We start from the raw sequence: 6,287 nt of genomic DNA, 5'->3' as shown, positions 1-6,287 counted from the left end.
GCAAATGATAACTCGGATCCCAAAAGATGAAGCTGAAACTTGGTGTGCAAGGGGCACTTCATGGGAGACATTTGCAATACATGGAACAGAAAGGTAGTGAGAGTAGTCCATTAGAACTTGAGAAGCAGAGAGTAGGGAGATTGTTGGAATGCAAAAAAAATAGATTTTGAGGCCACTTGAATGTGAAAGACAGAGATTGAGGAGTGTTCGCAGTTATGGGTGCAAGTGTTTGAATTTAAAGTTTAGTTTATTGTCACGTGCACCTAGGTACAACGAAAATCTTTTGTTGAATGCTAACCAGTCAGCGGAAAGACAATACATGATTTGTATCGAGCCATCCACAGTGGCCACGTGATAAAGGGAATAAAGTGAATAACGGTTAAAGATAAAGCCAGTGAAATCCAATCAAAGGTAGTCCGAGGGTTTCCAATGTGGTAGATAGTAGTTCAGGACTGCTTTCTAGTTGTGGTAGGATGGTTCAGTTACCTACTAACAGTGGGGAAGAAACTGTCCCTGAATCTGGAGGCGTGCGTTTTCACACTTCTATCCCTTTTGCCCGATGGGAAAGGGAAGAAGAGGGAGCGGCCAGGTTGTGACTCATCATTGATTATGCCGCTCTTGATAACTACTGTGATGTGAGGGACCAGAAATGGAGCAGAAAATATAACATTGTTGAATTGTGAGGCAAAGGAGACCATTGGAGTGTCATGAGCAGAATTTAAGAAATCATTGCAGGAGGATTACTGCAGGAGACCATTAGAGTGTGAGGGACAATAATTCTTGTTGGATTTAATTCCCAGATTCACATTTTGTATTTGTTTTCACTGTTCTCAATAGTTTTATTAAAACTTAAATTAAAATTATGTACAGTTCACACTTCTGGCAGTGTCCAGCAGTCCCCCAAAACCTCCAGCTATGCTGTGAATGAGAATGTGGGAGAGGATTACAGTACAGGGAATAATACATGTGACGAATAGAAAAGGACAGATAGTGGGAGAGAATGCTAGAATGGGAGGTGTGGACTTTTAGACTGTAAGAGATAGAAACTGAAGACTCATTGGATGTCAAAAGAACTATTACAAAGCAACTGGCAAGCTGTTTGTTATTGTGGAAGGTGCAAAGGGTGGGAGACTTTCAAAACTCAAAGGGCGGAGGGTTGGAAAACATGGATAACGAGGAATAGAGTGGCAACCCCTCAAAAGAACACATGGGAAAGGGTGTGGGAGACAGCTGGAATATCGGTGGCAGGGAGAGGAAGACCGTTGGAGCTTGAAGGACAGAATGGGAGGCCATTGACTGAAATAAACATAGTGGGGGAAGACATGGTGGGAGCCATAATGCCAGAGTGGGAATAGTTAGCATGCAAGGAACGAAGGTAGGAGACCATTAGAAGACAATGGATCGGGCATGGGAGATAGAAGGTAAGCTACAGAGGGTGGGAGCTGGAGGGAAAGAACGAGCCCTTAAGCTCCATTGAGAGACAATGGGAAAAGGGGTGACATGTGAGAGGTCTAGAGCGAGAGGAGGTTGAGGAAGTGGAGCTGGACAGAAGCTGGGTGCACGTGGAACAGGAAGCGGGTGACCGTTGGCACTGGACACCGTTTGAACGTGGGGCGGCCGTTGGAAGGCCGCGAGACGGGCGGCGGGCAGTTGGAAGGCGGGAGGCCGCGTGCAGGCGAGGGGCCGGGTGCGGGAAGTCGATGGTCGCCCGGGCCACAGGGAATGAGCCCGTTGCCACAGAATGAGGGGCAGTTGGAGGATGCGGAAGAGAGCGACAGCCGGTGGCAGCCATCGCCGCGGACCGAGTGTGACAACTCGAGACCGCTGGCAGCAATGGCAGTCACAGCTACTGCAAGCGGCTTTTGATGGCGGGTGGGGGTTACACCACTAATGTTCTAACTGCTTTGAAGTTACTGGGCAACCTCTTCTACTAGAGATCAAATCTGCACCTGTTCCCCTTTCCCCAACCGGGAATCACCCCTTTCTCCCATCCTGACCATTTTAGGTCATTTCCAAAAGCACACCAAAAAGAAATCCTTAAAAACTTTTTCCATGCAAACACCGTGCCCGGTGACAAATTCACTGATTATCTGCAAAATTAAATAATTTGCAAAACCAAACCGCCCGCGATGTACTTTGCTGGGAGCTGGCGAGCACAAGGCGTGATTTCCTCTGCAGGTAGACCTGTTTACCGCCAAAGTTTTGCGCGGATGGTGCCGATCAGAGGTTGTCTGGGGGTCTCGGCTCCTTTCTTCCGCTTCAACTTTTACATGTCATTTCCTGCAATATGGTGGTCAAGGCAAAGAGCCGAGCGAGCCTCCCGAAAATATTCACCCCCGACACCAGCAGACAACTTCTCCCTTCCTGGCCTCTGACTCGTGAGAGCCGCGGCGCCGCCGGCAGCGGGAGCGACCTGGACCCGACAGCCGCCGCCACACAAACAACATTACACACTGAGAAATAGAGGCACCCGTCTGGATAGATGCGAGAAGAGAAAAAGACGAAAACAATTAAGTGCAGCGGATTCCAACCCCGACCACCAACATTTCATTTTCCTGAGGTAAGAACTGCACTGTCCAAGGTGGCAAATAACAACGTTAAACGGGCTTGGTGCAAGGAACCGGCTGTGCCAGCTAAAAGCAAGTACGGTTTAATGGGACGGGAGTATTAAAACGCTGGAAATTGCTAACGGTTTGTTTTCTGAGGAGGAGAGGGACGATTTTCGTTTATGTTTTTATATATTTGTGTTTGTTTTTGCTGGAAAAGCTGCTTGAATCGACATCGGTGAACGGCTGCCCGTTTTTGCGGAGGGGGGGGGGGGGGGGGCAGGTGGACTGCGCTCAAGCAAACTTGGAAGCGGTGCGTTGTGATTGACAGCCGACCCGGCCAATGGAGATTGAGGGATGGGCGCCCGGCGTCATGAAATGGAACGCCGGCTGGCGGCGGGGTGGGACCTTGGATCCATCAGGTTTGGTGGCGAGGGCAATCTCAATGACATCATCCGTGTGGATTTTATGCAGCTTTTAAATTCCCGAGTTTGCAGATTTTCAGTCAGCGTCTTGTGTTTCCAGAATTATCCCTGCGACTTGCGGAACTTGACATTTACAACTCGCAATTAGTGGAATTTGTGTCGTGTTGACAACGTTGAGTTAACGCAGAGGCCCAGGTGACCTCTGTGTACTGTAGACAGAAAGACTTGATTTGGCATAGTTTAATTCGAGGCTTTTCATGACGTGCCAAAAGGTTTTCCAGCCGGTGAAGTGCGTTTTGAAACATAATTAGCCTCTATGGGGAAAATAGAAATTATTTGTGCACTCCAAGTTCTCATAATCAGCCTTGTTAATAAAAAGATCATTGTTTTTCACATCACTCAAACAAGCGTTGGCCAGGACATGGAAGATACGTGCTCATTTTAGGTTTTCATTTGTAGGTATGAGTATCTAGCAAAATAGGGTGAAATCAGTTTTCTAGCTATTCAAAATCAAAACCAGCATTTCATGTCATTGTAAAATTAGAAAAAAAAAAGATTTGAGCTTGTTGCACAAACCATTTAGTCCAAAAAATATTAGAAAGTCGCCCACTGGATATATTAACACCCATTTTCTCACCACTGGTGCACATGAACTACTGAGTATTGCACTACAATGTCGTGGAGATGCTGTCCCTTCAGTATTTTCTGTTTTTATTTTCGAAAGTGTTCTGGAAAAAGTGTACATGCAAAGAACAGCATGACAATCTGAAAGTGTTAAGCTCACTGTTGGCACGAAGGCTGTAGTGACATTTTTTCTCTTGCACCTTATGTTGTGCGTCATTAGATCAATGTAGAAGACCCAGGCAATGGAAACTTTCTGGAGTGGGACTGAGAATTAAACTGGTGTTTAAAATGAGATTAAGATCATGCTTGTGGAATGAATAGCTGTGTTTGCAAAGTAGTCACACAATTTGGCCTTCTCAAGTTTGGAGCAAATTGCATTGAGCTGTGAATAAAGTTCCAGTATACTAAAATGAAATAAATACAAATAGATTTTTGTTGTACCCAGAAAGATAATTTGAAACTCTCGACAGTGGACAGAGAGAAGATAACATGGTAGTTGCTATATATTCTCCAACGGGAAGTTTCCAATTGGAAATGAACGGAATTGGTGATTGAGTATTGAACTACGATGTCGTGGTGATGCTGTCCCTTCAGAATACTGAATGTATTTTGTATTAACAGCACCAAGGTGGTGCTAGAAAATGCAGAGGATAGTTCATTGAAGATGAAGATGGTGGCAGGACAAAATAACCCTATTGTGATTCTTGGAAGGAAAGGGAAAAGGTAAGAATGTGGTAAATAGCCACTTTTGAGGCCCTTGTTATTTATGGAGGAAGGGGTTCATTGAGGTTACAGAAGAATGATTTTGCAGACCAAATGCGAAGAAGATTGGAAAAAAAAAACTGGAATATGGAATATACTTGATAGAAAGCAGTGTGAGGGGAGGTGTCATGGTGCAGTTCACAAGGGTTTAGTAAATACCAGTTACTAGACTATTTCCTGAACAAAGTAGCTGACACGATTGGCACCTCATTCACGACCCGAAGCATCTACATCTTCAGATATGGACATGTGCCCTCTTGACTTGACATTAATGTTCTAAATTGTTGTTAGTCTAAATCCTAGAGCTCAACAAATCCTTCCTTTGTCCTGCCCCCCTGACATCAGTCTGAAGAAGGGTCTCGACCTGAAATGCCACCCATTCCTTCTCTCCTGAGATGCTGCCTGACCTGAGTTACTCCAGCATTTTGTGAATTTGTACCAGCATCTGCAGTTATTTTCTTACACAACATTGGCATTACCTTTCTTGAGGAGAACCATAGTAGTCGAAGAAGATGGCTCACCATAATCTTCTCGCTGGGAGGGATTAAATGTTGGATTTACTACTGATGCCCACATCCAGTAAATTAATCTAAAAAGAAAAGAGAAATAAGAGATAAACCATATGAAGATGAGGGTAGAGTAGAAACAGGTAACACAGCTGCTTCGCCCGCCCCGGATCGCGGGGCCTGGGTCGGCCCGCTGTGGACCTTTCACCGTTCAGCGCAACCTGGCAACTTCAACAGCCTGACTGCGGGAGAAGACGGCAGGGGAAGAGAAAAGACATTCTGGCCTTCCATCACAGTGAGGAGGTGACTGGAGGAGACTCACTTTGATAGATGTCTCTTTTTTTTTCTTTTTTTTTTTGGTTTGTGGCTGTGTAATTGCTTATTTTATTGCTCTTACTGTTGGACTGTGGGTGACGAAATCTCGTCCAAAAGACTTTTTTTTTTTTGGATGACAATAAAGGTAATTCTGATTCTGAATGAATTCTGTCAGTTTAGGGGAAAAGCAGAAAGTGACACTGATCATTATCATCAATGTATTAGAAATAGAGGTGAGGTTGTGAAAACAATACCCGACAGTTCCTAAAAGAGGCATGTTTACCCAGGATCTGCACTGGTTTGCATTGTAACACTATATTTGAAGGAAGTGAGTTGAGTAAAAGGAAAGTGTTTGGTTGGGAGGATAGTTCCGCTGGCCAGAAGAGCATAATGGAGCTGGATGGGAACAGGTTTAATCTTTGTTGCCACACAACAGCAAATTTAATGTCAATGTTTGCAGTTTTACAGGAAGCGAGACAGGAGTGAGTGAGTGGAGTAGAAAAACTGAGATGGTTCAAGCCATGCTACCATTTCATTTACAATGACAAGATCTGTAGTGGGGTTAGGTTTGTGGATGGTGAATTCTGATGAAAGGAAAAATCCACTGTGCAACTGGAAGGCTAATGAGGAAAATACTGAGCATAAAGACACAGTGGCATAGCGATAGAATTGTCGCCTTACTGCGCCAGAGTCCCGGATTCGATTCAATTCGAAGCTGTCTGTAAGGAGTCTGTACGTTCTCCCTGTGACCACATGGATTTTCTACTGGTGTGCTGGTTTCCTCCCATATCCCAAAGACATGCAGTTTTGTAGGTTATTTGGCTTCTGTAAAATTGTCCTCAGCGTGTAGGATAAAACTAGTGTACAGGTTATCATTGGTCAACAAGGACTCGCTGGGCCGAAGGGCCTGTTTGCATGCTGTATCTCTAAAACACAAGACTATCATTAAGTTGGTAGAGGAAGATATGAATTTCAAGCTCAACACAAAATTATAAGGTTCATAAGTCAAAGGAGCAGAAATAGACCATTTGGTCCATCTATTCTATTCCACCATTCAATCATAGCTGATATATCTCAACCCTGTTCTCCTGCCTTTTTCCCATACCCTT

At 44.7% G+C, this 6,287-nt stretch overlaps 1 protein-coding gene across 5 annotated transcripts in view; it reads left to right on the top strand.

The window, feature by feature from the left end:
* Positions 1–2,219: 2,219 nt before the first annotated feature.
* The window catches only part of prdm11 (PR domain containing 11), a 103,468-nt gene continuing 99,400 nt past the window's right edge, over positions 2,220–6,287 (top strand). For all 5 annotated transcript variants that reach the window (XM_078415084.1, XM_078415086.1, XM_078415083.1 and 2 more), the window contains exon 1: positions 2,220–2,560. The gene's annotated coding sequence lies outside the window, so the exon portion shown is untranslated. The remainder of the gene's footprint in view (positions 2,561–6,287) is intronic.

This window comes from Rhinoraja longicauda, chromosome 18 (genome assembly GCF_053455715.1).
Source record: "Rhinoraja longicauda isolate Sanriku21f chromosome 18, sRhiLon1.1, whole genome shotgun sequence".
NCBI classification, from domain to species: domain Eukaryota; kingdom Metazoa; phylum Chordata; class Chondrichthyes; order Rajiformes; family Arhynchobatidae; genus Rhinoraja; species Rhinoraja longicauda.
Note: the sequence above shows the minus strand (reverse complement) of the source record. Positions and strands in the feature narration are given on the sequence as shown.